Genomic DNA, 15969 nt, shown 5'->3' with positions numbered 1-15969 from the left:
TTTAGTATTTTTTAAGTGATTTTCAATATTCCTGGTCAATTTGCGGGATGTAGGGTAGTAAGTTCATAACATCTTTATATTTTTCTGCTATTATTGGTCAATAGTTCTAAATAATCGAAATAAGAAGATATTTACTTATATTTTTGTCCATCCTCTTTTGGGTGAAAGATTTTTCGGTATCATCATCTAAAAAGGTTTTGCACAACACTTGATATGGAGCAGTTATTAAAAACTTCATCAGGGACACATACTTTTTCAGTATATCTCACTTTTTTTTTAATTCTAATTGTTTTGTTCAACTAAAATCTTTCTGCATCATTCGTTCTACCGAAAATGGATTATTTTTATTGGTTCATAACAATACTATGTGCTTACGTCTAGTCCACTTTCAAAATAAACATAAACTATAACGTTTCATTTTTTTTACAATTTTGTAAATATTGCTTCAAATTACAGTAATGTAAATAAATGCAACGCAAAAAAACTGATAATTTTTGTCTTAGGCCACTTTCATAATATAAAAGACGAAAAATATAAAGATGTTAAATCCTTTTAAAAATACTAAAATTCAAAAGTTTCCAAAAAAGATGAATAAAACCAGAAAAGAATGAAATAACAAAATACTTAATATAAAAAATGGTCAATTCAAATAATTTCAATTTTGAAGCATGACATTTCCGATATTAAAATATTTTTTTATTTGTTCAAACTCAAATGTTTAAATATCTCGAAATGAAAAGTATAAAACTTAGACTTCTTTCATAATCACCGTCATATATTTTGATTATATAAATATTTACCAATACGTTATAGAATTATCAAACAGCTTAATTATTCAATTATTAAACAACATTTTTATTTGTCCAGTTCAGTAAATAATAGTTTCTCTGTCCGAAAATAGTTCCTAAATTTGAATTTCAAGTCCAGATCATTGGAAATATTCAATTTAATCAATTTTTCTTAACATATTTATCAGTTTTTTTATGTATCTAAGCGTGCGATGGCCAAACTTTAAATTCATTGCGCTTTTGTTTTACGCAATTGTTTCAAAAGTGATATTCTTACATACTTAATTATTTAACCGCTGTAACATAACTACAACTTTAAAATTACAAGAAAATAACCAGCAAATTTAGCAATAAAAATGGCAAGAAAATTTTGCATCATTTATTGCAAAATGTCAAAGTCTCAAACGAGATGTGATAAATACCGCTAACATAAAATTGTGGAAAGTTTGTAAAAATAATAATATGATAATTATCGATGAATCTCGTAAAAAGCAATGTGGTCAAAAGCAAAAAGACTAAAGTCAACAGATTCAAAACATTTTCACAATTCTGTTGCGTCCAACCGTTATTATTACAATTGTTATTGTTAATATAGTGTATTAACGAATTGGAGACAGAAGACAACAGAAGAAGATATTCCACAGTGTCCAGAAATCCATCGCTGGGACACGACAATTCCCTTCTACAAAAGAAGCACATTAAGATCATTGACAGATGAATCCAAAATTTCCAAAAAGTACGTTACACGACAGATTGAAAAAAGGAAAAAAAATTAAGAAAGTTAGAAGTTTTGTAAAACCGTTGTTGATCGATCGATGAGAAGTTAAGACGAAGTTCGATTTTAACGACTTCAATAAAATGTGATGAAAACGCCGTTAAAACAGCGCGATTTTGTTCAAAATAGAGTTTAAAATGTAATCACCTTCTATATAATGAGATCTGCGTTATTGAGAAGTTGTTATTACTTCTCCTATAATGTTTAAAAGAAACAGTATTAACTAATTTTTTTTTTAATTTAATTTTAATTAAATTGACGTAATAGAGGGTTAAACTGTTCCTATTCAAATTAAAAAAATAATTTCAGTAATTCCTCATTTTCTTGCTTTTTACGAAATGTAGCAACTGTTTCCTGACAAAAATCGAAGTGAAATGAAGCAACTATTTTTTGGACACAGGAAGTATTATTAGTAATAAGTATTGCTGTGAATGAAATTAAGTTAATTTCATTCTGTTAATTGATGTGATTTTAATTTGTATAGAACATTATAGCATAATTTGTTCGACTTGAACAGATATAGTATAGCAAATTGTAATTTACTTCTTTACGTGCGACATATTCATTAGAGCGCGTTGTATGAATATTTTTCGCATTTTCTCTCAAATGACGGCCGTACACATAATAATCATAATAACTGACGCATGTCACGGGATTGTCATTAAACGGGATAAAATAATGTGAAATAATTTGCAAAATAGGTGGCCGAATACCAACAATGAAAAAAAGAAAACCGAGAGAAAAACGAAGGAAGGATTAACAAAAGCGAAAACAAAACTGGAAAAAGTCCATGTGAGTGCATGTGTCAGAGAGAGCGAGTGTTTCTGCGGTTTTTGGCAACCAAACATCCGCCTCCCTTACGTTTTAATCACCCCTTTCGCAATGCTCTTCCCACTGTGTTTTTTTTTCGTTGTTGTTGCGTATTTTAATACTATTCCCAGCATCCGAATTACGGCCGCACCGAGCACACAATATTTTATTTAATTAAACATATTTATATTTATATTCCTCGCCTCGACACGACCCATCTGCTTGTTTTTTTTTTTATATTATTATTATTTTCAAATACGCAACCCTCAACATTTCATTTTCGCGCCAGCATCGCTCAAACACAGTCAGTCAGTGGTCACAGTCAACCAAATAAAATTATGTATTTCATTGAGTTAATCATAATTTCATTCTCCCAAAAAAAATAAACCTGAAAACGAAATTGTCTCTCTCTCTTATTTCAATATTTATTACTACATTCGTTCAGACACATCTTTTATTTCTAGATGCCAATAAATTAAAAATTATAATATTGTGAAAGTGTTAAAATAATTCTGGTACAAATATCTTAACAAAATTGAAACCGAAATTATATTAATTCAGATGTGTAATTACAATGAATTTTGTAAGATAAGAAAGGAAATTCTTTGTACATTTAACAAAGAAAATAAAAAAATATACAAATGTTTTAATTTATGTGAATTTTCTTAAACTAAATTTTCGCTCTTTATTCAACTTTTTTTTTCTACATCTCACAACATCTTCAATATGATCTCCCCTCTTTGAATCTTTCCGTTACATTCTCTATAATATATTGTAATAAGTATAACAAAAGCCATCGCAAGATTGAATTCATATGTAAATTGATATTTCAGTAAGGAGAAAATTAAAGTATAATGCATAAACCTGTTATATAGATGTTTTTTATCCTTGCAAACCCTTATATATTAGAATTTGGTTAGTATTGATAATTAAAAATATTTATATGTATTTTTGTGTAATTTAATTTCAAAATTTTAGTTAGTTTATTTTACAGATATTTGCAAAAGAAATCTGAAGGATTTAGTAATGCCAATGAAAACATTTTGAATAAATGGTTCTGATACGTAATTATCTAAAAGCATTAAATATTATATATTTAGAGCTTGTTTCTTTGTTTGTTTTCTTCATTATACAATAGAATTTTCGTAAAATATTGAGAAACATTGTACATAAAATAATTATCGTTTAAATAGTGAAAAAGTTTATATAGTGAAATATTTATTAGATTCTATGTAAAATAATTTCTAAATTCAACATAGTGAAGAAGACGGAACATTTTCTTGCAAATAGAAATGTGGAAAGTGTAATTCGTCGGAACGAATTTGTCGTTGTTCGTTTGTTAAAACGTGTTTGTTTTAGGTGTGCTATGTTGTTGTTGTTTTTTTTTTCAGTTGCGTCGGTAAATGTATGGGGTTTCGTTTCCGGATGGCGGCATTTCCGGTTGCGTAGATCGCAATCTGGGGGGCGGCGTCGGCGGCGGATTTAAATAATGCCAACTATTCGCGAGCGTCCATTGTTTTAATCGAACTCATCTCGGGTTCTCATTTTGTGCAAATGTTGGCAGCCATGGGGTAGCGGGGAGAAGGGTGGACGCATATTAGCGCTTCTAAGGGTGCTCCGCTCACCGAAAAGGGGGTTGCGTTGGACGGGACCAGAGGGTGAACGAGAGATAGAGAGAGGAATCGAGTATGTGCGGAGGGGGTGGTAGCAGCAGCAGCAGCGGTGGCGGCAGCGGGAAAGGGTGAGGTCACGAGAGGCGGCTTTATCGAGCAGAATCCCGCGTTTAATCTAACTTGCAATCTATTTGTTGAGGCTATATTTCGCTCGATCTCACCATCCGCCACCCCTTTGATGCATCGCATCATGCAAAACCTGGACGAAATAACGCTTGGTCGCTCCGAGGAACAGGATAACAAAGAGGGAAAGTTAAACAAACAACTTTCTTTTCGTTTAGTTGTGCATTCATTTTCTTTTTCGCGAATTTTCCATTTTCTCACGCGCCAAATAAAAGCGAGAGTTGTTTCGGCGCGCCAGAAACGGAGGAATAAATACAAAAGAATGCGTGCATCGCGACCAATTTTTTCAACTTTCATTTCCAAATAACTTTTATAAGCCAATCACAAACTTAACAAATTTGATTTTTTTTTAGTAAATGGACACAAAAACAAAATGTTTCCAAACTATCTAAAATAAATGACATATTTATGATATAGTTAAAAAGTTACATAAAAAATAAATTAATTAAAATATGTATTTTTTTTGTGTGTGTGTTTATTTATAATAAACGTTAATATTATCACATTAAATAATGGAATGAAGAACAAATTAGTTTCTGTTTTATAAATTTTGTACAAAAATTTATTTATAAATATTTGATCTTACCTGAATTCATGTATTATGATATAATATGATAAATTTTGTTGAAGTTTCCAATTTGAAATTGTATTATAACATATGGAGTCTTGTTGATAATAACAAGAAATCTTCAAGTCGTTGAATTGGAATTAATACTGGAGAATTCCATTTATTCTATTAATTACTAAGTTATTTATCATTTTATTTTCTTAAACAAAAAGTGAAACAACAAAAAATTTAACTAATTTTTTTCCTTATTCTTTTTTTTTTGTTATTTTTCTTTTTTTTTTCTGAGTAGGTTTGGGACCCTCTCAATGTTTGCTCTATTTTATTTAATGGATTAATTACAAGAGGAATGCGGCGGGCCGGGGTGGGGTTAGTTGGTCGGTCGTTGGACGAGGGGTTGTTGGGGCGGCGGCGGCGGTGCGCGTTGAGGATTTGCTGAGGGAAAAAGGCTCAAAGCGAGTCGTTGAACTTTGCCGCTTAGCGTTTTCAAGCGTCGCCGTTGGGCGGCGCTCGGCGCCACCTTCGCCCCTCGCCCCGCACTCGAAAGTTTACGCTACCCCACGTTAGGGGGCGCAGAGGCGCTCCTTAATCCCCCCTCCCACACGAGTCTTGATCACCGCTTGAACGAAATAATTCTGGACAAAAAAAAAAACTGTATTTCAATCGTACCAAAATATTTGCCCAATTTACAAATGTAGTCCTGTAGTTACAAATAAATTGGTTCGTAAAAAAAACTAATTTTCCATAAATGTAATAACTCTCCAAGAGCATCTCATTATTGGGAATTTGGTATTTGTAAAGCCTTATTAACATAAAACGTAAATATTAACAAAACCAAAATTTAATAATAATAATAATAACATTGCAATCGTTACGCAAAACACAGAATTTTGACATAAGTAAAATAATATGTACAGATAATTGCAACTATTAATAACTATTGAAGTATTAACTCTTACAGACTTAGTATGTACAATTTATTATTTTTTTGTGTCCCAAAGATGAAATTCTAGACATAGTGGAATATTGTTTGGTGTTGTTATTTTGAAGTGTTATTGGTTGGAAATTTAATTAAATTGTTTTGGTTTTACATATCTTTATTTGTTACTTGGTCGAGTGAAGAACAACTTAACATTCTTACTGAGACTATGCTCATCATTTTAAGATTCTTCTGAGACTAATTCTAAATATATATACTACTACTTATAATTATGGGGTGATTTGGAGTAGGGCTTTGTTTATATAAATTCGTTATATTTGTTAAAGAGAATCGATTACAAATCTACGTGGGAAGATATTTATAAAAGTACTTGAAATCAGAATTTTTAAAAAAGGTGTACACATTTCTACGTATTAATGGGATTGTTTACACCTTTGTATATATAAAAGTGTATCGGTGTAGGTTTCTTTCATGTTTCTGGCTAAATGAGCTCAAGCTCACATGTACGCCACCGCTTAAAAATAACACCATGTATATGAATCTACACTTAATAAATAATTTTGAAATTGAATTGAAATTGAAAATTGTAGGTTTCTTTGTACTTATGTATTTTTTGGTACAAGAAAAGCGTATCTACTAAGACACTTCATGGATATCTCTCATACATTATTTGTTTATATACTTTAATAACAATTACTATTACTTTATTAGTCGACTGGTTTAGTCGCCCTACCCACGAGCTAGTGGGCGCAGGTTCAAATCCTGGTCAAGCCAAGCCCTTTGTGAGCTTGCAGCAATAGGGCCATCGTTCATTACAGATGGACAGTGAAATGAATGAGGTTCAGCATATGGACCCTCAGCCAATACGATGATGGACAATGACAGTGTTAAGGATAGCAGCAGATTCACAGTCAAAGGAAATAGTGAAATTGCAAAGCATCTATATACTCTATATACATGACATAAAGATATGTATTACTTCGTATAATATAATACTTATAATACCTCATATCTACATAGCTGTAGATTTGATTCTGTTCAAATGCATTTAACAACTTAAAAATAAGTGATGTTTACCTATGCCTTTAGGGTTGAAAGCTGTTGAACAAAGTATTTAGTAATAACTTGTAAGAACGAGAAAAATGAATTGAATTCCGTTGTCCCCATGCAATACATCTATATTCACGTGAAACAGGAGAGCATGAAACTGAAAATACGAGGGAGCTCCTCTGAAAAATAAAAACGCCGCATGTAAAATGATAGTATGCGTGTTTTCATACATACACGTACAAATAACATAAATGTGTGAGTATGAAACTTGCGCGCGGAATGCGGGATTCCGCGAAATTTGCAATTTTCCCCGGTCTGCATGTATATATATATATATATTTATAATGCACACGGATTTTATATTTCACAAAGCTACGGTCTCCGGCGCACATCAATAAATAAAATAAATAACTAAATGAACTAAAAATAAACCATCGACAAAGCAAAATAGGAATAGAATAAAAATTGACAAAAATGCATATAAATCAAATGAACGGACGAAAAATGAAACTGTAACAAAAATGTTCATTCATCGAACATCATCAGTATATACCTGTTTTTAATTTTAATTTCCCTTATAATAATTTATTTATTAGTCGCAAATGGGACAAAAGGGATATTTAAGGTAAATCTTAATAGTCTTATTTTAGTTATAAGAACCATTTTATTATTATTCTCTAACACCTGGATACAAGGTTGACTTGGAAGGACCTCATTCAAGCAAATTACTAATAATTAGAATTTCAATTTAGATAAATGATCGTTGTGTGCTAATTCACAGTTAACTTTGGAGATCAAGTTTCTGGTGTACAAAGTCATATTGGTACATCGCAAATAAGAGACTGCACCAGGACTTTGGAATAAAGACAGTGGAAAAAATTTCTCCAAAAAATACACGATCAGGCTTGATTCACATACGAATCTGGACAATGTCGTGACAACAAACAAATTAAATAGTTTCAATTTAAATTGAATTAAAACAATAATTATATACAAACATCAAACTTGCTAATGATCCGATTTGCTAAATGTATACTTGAATAGATTTAAAAAACAAAATTCAAGAAATCTCGTCTATTGACATGTTCCATTCCTGCTATACTAACCATTGCATTAATGATATCACACACAAGAATTTATTGATTACCCAAATAGAGTATTATTGCAATTCCTGGGTTAATTTGATCATCCCCAAATTCGTATATGTTGTTCCACTGTAAATCCAGACATTAACTGTCCCAAATTAACTCAAATGATGTGTGGAAATATTTAGCAAATTCATATGATCAATAAGAAAGTTGATCAACAACTTTTATACAATTTTCTAGTAAAAAATAACCATTCTATTAACGTTATCAAACACAACAATTTATTGATTACCCAAACATAATATTATTGCAATTCTTGTGTTAATTTGTATATTTTGATTCACTGCAAATCCCAAATTAACTCAAATGATGTATGGAAATATTTAGCAAATAAGAAACTTGATCAATTGAATTTTATAATTAATTAGACATTTTTATATCTTTTATGCATTTTCCAGTAAAAAATTCATCGCTATGTATATTTAACTCTGTTAATTACAACTTTAATCTTTGGTTAGTTTTGAAGTTGACTTTGTTGAATTCAAATTTTTAGTATAGGAAATTAATTATGTATACTAATTAAATGAAATTTGATATTAAATAACATAAACTAAACAATAATGAATTATAAATTGCATTCTACGATTGCCGAATACGTTTCCATTGATCAATACCAAATACACTTTTCATGTATTTTGAAATTGTAATTACATATTTACTTTGTTACAATTATTTATTGGCAAAGATTAATTTCATGATATTAACTTATACTTATAAATGTTGATATCACAACACGTATTTAAGAACTATTATATGAATATTGCTCACAAACTTATAGAGTTATTTTTTCTTATACAGTGGAACCTCGCATAACGAGCATTTCGTTTAACGAGAAAAATGAACTGTAAGAAAAATGACTCGCTTAACGAGCAACGATTCGCATAACAAAGGACGATGAGAAGAGAAGTCCCGGATTGCGCGCCTGCTACATCATGTTTCCCTATACGAGTAAAAAACCGGCGGTTCCACTGTATTTTATATTCGTTTTTAAATTCGTTGAATCTTTTACATAATTTAGTACATTTCAAATATTGGCAATAAAAAAATGTATAGAGTTTTCTGTATTTACAAATAAATTAGTTCGTAAAAGAAAAACTAATTTTCCATAACTGTAATGACTCTCCAAAAGCATACACGGAGCAGTGCATTTCATTATTGGGAATTTGGTATTTGTAAAGCTTTATTAACCTAAAACGGAAATATTAACAAAACCAAAATTTAATAATAATAATAATAATGACATTGCAATCGTTACGCAAAACACAGAATTTTAACAAAAGTAAAATAAATATGTACAGATCATTGCAACTATTAATAACTATTGAAGTATTAACTCTTACAGACTTAGTAGGTACCATTTATTAATTTTTTGTGTCCCAAAGATGAAATTCTAGACAAAGTGGAATATCGTCTGTTGTTGTTATTTTGAAGTCTCATTGGTTGGAAATTTAATTAAATTGTTTTGGTTTTACATATCTTAATTTGTTACTTGGTCGAGTGAAGAACAACTTAACATTCTTACTGAGACTATGCTCATCATTTTAAGATTCTTCTGAGACTAATTCTAAATATATATACTACTACTTATAATTATGGGGTGATTGGGAGTAGGGCTTTGTTTATATTGATGATACAAACGAATTTCGTTTTGCTTATTTTATGCCTGGGTTAAATTCGTTATATTTGTACCATTTCAACCAAGTCCATGGACAATGACATTGTTAAGGATAGCAGCAGATTCACAGTCAGAGGAAATAGTGAAATCGCAGAGCATCAATATACTATTGAAGTGAACTTATTATAATGATAACTATCCACCGGGAAAGATTATTTACCGTTATCTTAAATTTATTCAATGTTCACATTGATGAATAGATTATGAATAAAATTACACGACATAAAGAAATGTAATACTTCGTATAATATAATACTCATAATACCTCATATCTACATAGCTGTAGATTTGGTTCAGTTCAAATGCATTTAACAACTTAAAAATAACTGACGTTTACCTATGTCTTTAGGGTTGAAAACTGTTCAACAAAGTATTTAGTAAGAACTTGTGGAACCTCGCATAACGAGCATTACGTTTAACAAGGAAAATGAACTGTAAGAAAAATGACTCGCTTAACGAGCGACGTTTTGCATAACAAGTGACGATGAGAAGAGAAGTCCCGGATTGCGCGCCTGCTACATCATGTTTCCTTATACGAGTAAAAATCCGGAGGTTCCACTATATTTATTTTGAAATTTATTAATTTTGTACGTGTCAAAAATAGTTGATAGTGATTTGTTAAAAAAAAACTTACACAGTGGAACTACAATATATATGTCCACGCCAATATTTGTCCTGTTATTTTGTTGAAATTTTTCAATCCCATCAACTGATATGTTTTCATTCTTGTATCAATTGATATTTGTGCTTTTTTTAATATTCGCATTTCTCCAAGGTACGTATTAATGACGAATATTGGAGTCTGTATAAGATTTAGCTTATTATAAGTTTTTAATTAAATACGTATTTTCTTCTATTAATATAAAGATCATCTAAGGTGTTTTTGAGTAAAATTATAGACGATTTCAGGGGATAAAAGTGTGGGTCCGTGTGAATTAAATGCGGACAGTAAAAATGGAAATGATTTTCGGCCGTGTCCTTTAATGTCCAATCTCGTTTTTATATTTATTATTTTTGAGTTGTCGGTGGAGGAGGGTTGCCACCCCTCGTCGGTTGCCCGATGATGGGGGACGCGTAAAATCATCGCACGACAAAAGTGCACTCTCTTTGCAAACGCACGTAAAAGTCTCTTTACGAGTGCATAAAACTTCTCCACTTTTATTTATTTACTTTAAGATCGAGCGTGCGTCGCAAACCGTACACACCTTAAATCGTTTTACATTTTACGTAAGGATAAAGACAGGTCTGGAATCAGATGATTTTCTGCAATATTCATGTTTTTTTATCTCCTAATTGATGTTTCAGTACGCATGTGTTATAATTTTAGTCAAAAGTAAGACTGAATATGCAAAATTTATATGTCAGATGTATGTGAGATATACTGGTTTAGAATGAAATCTCCTAACAAATATAATTTGAACTAAGCAAAAAAAAAAGGGGGTCAGTCGGTCCCCATTCGCGAAAAACCAGAACCGCGTGCCACGTGTACATAAATTAAATCGAATCAAGCGAAGGGGTGCATTTTCATAAATTATTAACCTCCCTCGAGGAAAGCACGGAAGAAGAACACCGAATTAAATAGGGAAAAAAACGAATGACCATACACCACCTGTGGTGCAACCTGGCTAAGAGGGTTGCAGATTAAGGAGCTGAGTAACTTACCTACCTAGCGCATCCACCAATTACTTCAACAAAAACAACAATACAAAATGTGCTTCGCAATAATTCCTTCTTGTTACAGGCCTGACACTGGCCGCCCATAAATCCAAAGCTATATATGTGCACCTCGCTTCGCCGCCCCCTCATCCAATTCCTCACACCCTCGATCCTCTCAAGAGAACACATAACGTGTTAATTTCCTTTTTATTCCGACAGTATATAAGGAATTGCTTTCGCAAGTGTAAAATGTTTGATTCGAAATAAAGGTTATTGTTTGCGGCGACGGCGCATAAAAGCCCCGACAAATCGTAATAATAAAACTTCCGTATTATAATGCGCCGTTGCTGAAAATAAATATATAATAAAAAGAATACCGACAAGAAAAAGCGGCGATGCGAAGACGCGTCGTTATTGTCTATAAAATCTGATGGACGATATAATATAATGTAAAATAAAAACAGAACGCCGAGATTTTACGTTCGCAACAAAAAAAAAATGAATCTCATCGTCGGTGTGGAAATAAAAGTATGTTTTAAAGTAATTTAAGAAAATTAACATTTGTACAAACTTGTATCACGTTTACTCACAGTTGAATTGTTTTATGATAAATTTGACATCAAACGAATTAATTGTAAAGTGATGAGAATTAAGAGATTGCTTTATATTAAAATATTGAAGAAGTCAATACTTTTGGCATGAAACATAAATGAGAGTCGGAGTGTTACTACTGTCGGAAGGAAAAGGTCGGAAAGGAAACCCGGACAATGCGAATGTAAACTACATTACGAAGCAATTTCTACAATAAATCTTTTTTCCCCTCGACAACAGCAACATCAACAACCGCAGATAGCGGCACACAAAAAAAAGGAGAGTCCACTCTTGGACGTTCTTTGTGAGGATTAAAACGTCCGGCGTTTTAAAATTAATGCGCGTCGCACGCTCTCCGGACCTTTTAGCGGAATTACAAAAGGGCCGAAGGAGAAGGCATTGCAAATGAATGTAAGCGCGTTGAAGGTTGTAGGAAATTAAAAAAAAAAAAAACGATTCTCACAATATTTTGTTGTGTCATGATGCACACTACATAGTTGCGATTTTTAAGTAAAGGATAATTGTCGAATTTGGAGCGCTTCTTAAGTTCGAAATTTGCAGTATGCAACCGAGATGTAACACTGATACATTAATTTTGATGATAGAAGCAGCTAGCAATTAATTATTTTACTGATATCTTTTAAAATGTAGAATCTTTATAATGTAAACTTATTTAACGACAAATTACTATAGCTTTAATTATTAGGGTTAGATAATATATTTTAAATTGAAATGAATTTAAGACACTAAATAGAATTGCAAATTAGCAATTTCGGTTTTCGTTAGTTTTACGTTTGTTTTGAAGAAATTTTGTTAATGTTATGATTATTTCTTCTTGAAATTTGTTTAGCTATCTTTACAAGCCAATTTTACGTAACTTTTCTTGCAGCTATTAGTTTAGGATCAATTTTAATAGGAATGCAAAAACGATTTTTTTTTTACATATTTTACTTTTTTATTTTGTTAATTGGCAACTTTTAGAAAATTATTAAAGCTTGGTTAGGAAGTGATATCATATCTCTCATATAGCCTTGACCTTATACCATCAGATTAGTATTTATTTTGAAATTTGCAAAACTCTAGGAATGATACAACTTTCGCTGATTATGATGAATTATGATGATTAAATCGCATTTGGTTCAGTTTTTTACTAATAAGTACCATCAGTTTTATGAGCACTGTATCATGAAGTTGCCAGAAAGATGGCAAAATGTCATGGTACAGAATGGAAAATATATAATTTATTAAAATTCAATCTTTGTATACTAAAAAAAAAAGAGTTTTCTCCCACAAAAAAACTTTCTTAACGACCTAATAAATTATATAAAGTTAAATAGTAACAGTTGTTCCCTCTACTTCGTTTTCTTTTAAGCCATCCACATTCGGCATTATTTTATGCTAGAAGCTGGTAAGCGTTAGTTTTAATAGTGCCTGCGACAGTAAAACTGTTTCAGCTTCAGATTTGTAATTTTAACGTAAATCCGCGATCATGTAATATTTATTTTGAAATTAAAGTATTATAGATATAGTTATTAATAATTTGAAAAGACAAAAAAAAAACAAGTCGAATGCAAATATGAAAAATAAATGTTTGGTGCTGATTTTGTAATCCGTCTGTGGTATGTATAAATTATAGGGTACGGCGAAAAATGCGGTGCATATGTTTATATTATATTAAATGCAAACATCGACCGCAAAAACGCAAACGCCGGATTATTTTATTTCCGAGTTTCTATAAATATTTACACTTTCGAACGCAAATTCATTAAAAAATTACACACCATCATTATTTAAACTAAAAAGCTACACGCTAAACAGTTACAGTTACTAACAAACGTCTGCAATATTTTAATCGACAATTGTGTTGTGTACACTTTCTTATATAATAAATTAAAGTTTATTTTATATAAATTCTTACAAAAGCCAACGCAAATTGTATCGTCGTAAAATAAATCCATATTTATAGTGAGTATGACTGATGACTAATAGCCAAAGGTTAAATCGACCTACATACGTACCAGTGGTCACAGGTTCAAATCCTGGTCAAGCCAGGCCCTTTGTGAGCCCTCTTCGTGCCTACAGCAATAGGGTCATCGTTCATGACAGATGGAAAAACCGGAAAAGTTTATCCATTTAATGTCAACCGCGATCTTAAATTATCTCAATGTTCACATTGATGAACAGATTGAGAAAAATTAATATTAATTACATTGTAAAACTCTGTGCTTCTCAAAACATTAATTATTCTATTTATATAAAATTTCAAAAGTTCATTATAGACTCTTAATTGCAACGAATTATGAAGTCTCGTACTTCAACCGTATGTCTCAATAAATACTTACATAAAACATTAATAGATCATTATTATTATAACACTTGCAAACAAACTTTAATTGTATATTTTTTTAACTATACGACATTATTATCTTGCACTCATTTATAACAATTAAAATGAATAATTGTTAGTGCAAATTGGATAGAACACGTAAAAATAATTGAAAATGTTCTATTTAATTAGCCTACATAATTGCAAGTATCATCGATGTACGTGAAAACTGGAGTCAATGTCAAGCATGTGCGATATTACGTACAGATTATCGATCGTAACAGTGGAGGGGGAGGGTTCTTAATCGCGTTTCGTGTACGTACGTATGCGATTGTGTTGATTACCTAGTTTGTTTGTTGGCTTTCAGTATATTTTTTTTATTTCCCACTTTTTTGGGGCAAATTTTTGAGAAAATGAAGTATGTACGGATAAGCGCGATAAGGTATATGTGTGTGTGTGTGTGCAACGGAGAGGGCGAAAGGGAGAATGAAAGAAAGGGTGAACCTTTGCAGCGAGATAAAACGGTGCGATTTGCGCCATATGTTCGTCCCGGAAAATATTTACATTAGATACACACGGCTTGTTGCTAGCTAATGCCTTCAACGGAGCACACGTGAAAAAAAAAACGAAAACCCAGCACTCTTATATAATATTAATATAACAACAGCAGCGAACGTTGAGATTAGATAACGGGAATGAACAGGCGTTTGTGAAGAAGTTGAAGATCAACAGCAAATATTTACAATTAAAGCTGTCAATTAAATGCGTAACCAAGAAAAAAAAATGTATTATTACTCTAGAATCTGTCAAAATTGATTTTTATCTTATTCGATAAAGTACTTTCAATGCTCCTTTGTTTTTATCTTCATTTAGTTTCTGAATATACAAAAATTGAGAAATGAGAAATATTCAGCAATTACAATTAATAATTTAACAAATGCGTGCAGAACCTACACAGATGTTCGTAATCTAAAGCACTAGAGTCAATATGGAAATACCAATATCACCAAATTATTTGTATGTATTTTTATAATACAAAACCTTCTCAGCTCAGATTTATAGGTATTTAAAAAACACATTCAAAAGCTTAATAAACGAAGTGATATGAAAAAGTATACGTTGAGAGGAAATGCAAAAGAAATAAATAACAAGTTCTGTAAATTTATGTGTGTATATAAAGAAAAAATCAATCTATTATTAAGAAAACGTAAGAATTTTAGTTTCAACTTTGAAATTCCTGTGAGTATTTATTGGAATTGAATAAGATCAAAGACATAGCAGATTACGTAGTAAATGATACAATAAATAGCATAGCAGAAATATCCGCCGCTCGTCCGCAAAGGTTTAAAATGATTCTGGATCTAACAAACAATAGTTTGGTTTTAGTAAAACACCTTTAGAATTTGAATTATTAAAAAGGTGGTATCGACATGATACTATTAGGACTCAAAGAGTTAAAAGTGTTTATTTATATTGCAAAATAGTAATAAGTTTCAGCTTTTTATCATTTTGTAAATTTGTGAGACGGTTTAATTCAGCGGTCGGGGAACGTTTTTAACAATTACCCCAAAATATTTTTGCGTAGGTCGATATTACCCCCCCCCCAATTTCTGAAAAGAAAACAATCAATGTAAATTTTAAATAAACATTATTTATTGAATTAATTTACATTTACATATTTATAAAAAAAAAGTTACATGAAAATAGTAAGTAAGTAATAGAAAAACAAAATAAAATTCTTAATTTGGAACAAACAAAAATTAATTGAAAACTTTCCCCCTTTAGGTTTTGGAAAAATTATGTTGCTTCATGTTTCATATAATTACTTCAAAATTGGGACTTTTTGATG

Source organism: Nicrophorus vespilloides, unplaced genomic scaffold (genome assembly GCF_001412225.1).
Source record: "Nicrophorus vespilloides isolate i.1.1-1 unplaced genomic scaffold, Nicve_v1.0, whole genome shotgun sequence".
NCBI lineage: Eukaryota > Metazoa > Arthropoda > Insecta > Coleoptera > Silphidae > Nicrophorus > Nicrophorus vespilloides.
Note: the sequence above shows the minus strand (reverse complement) of the source record.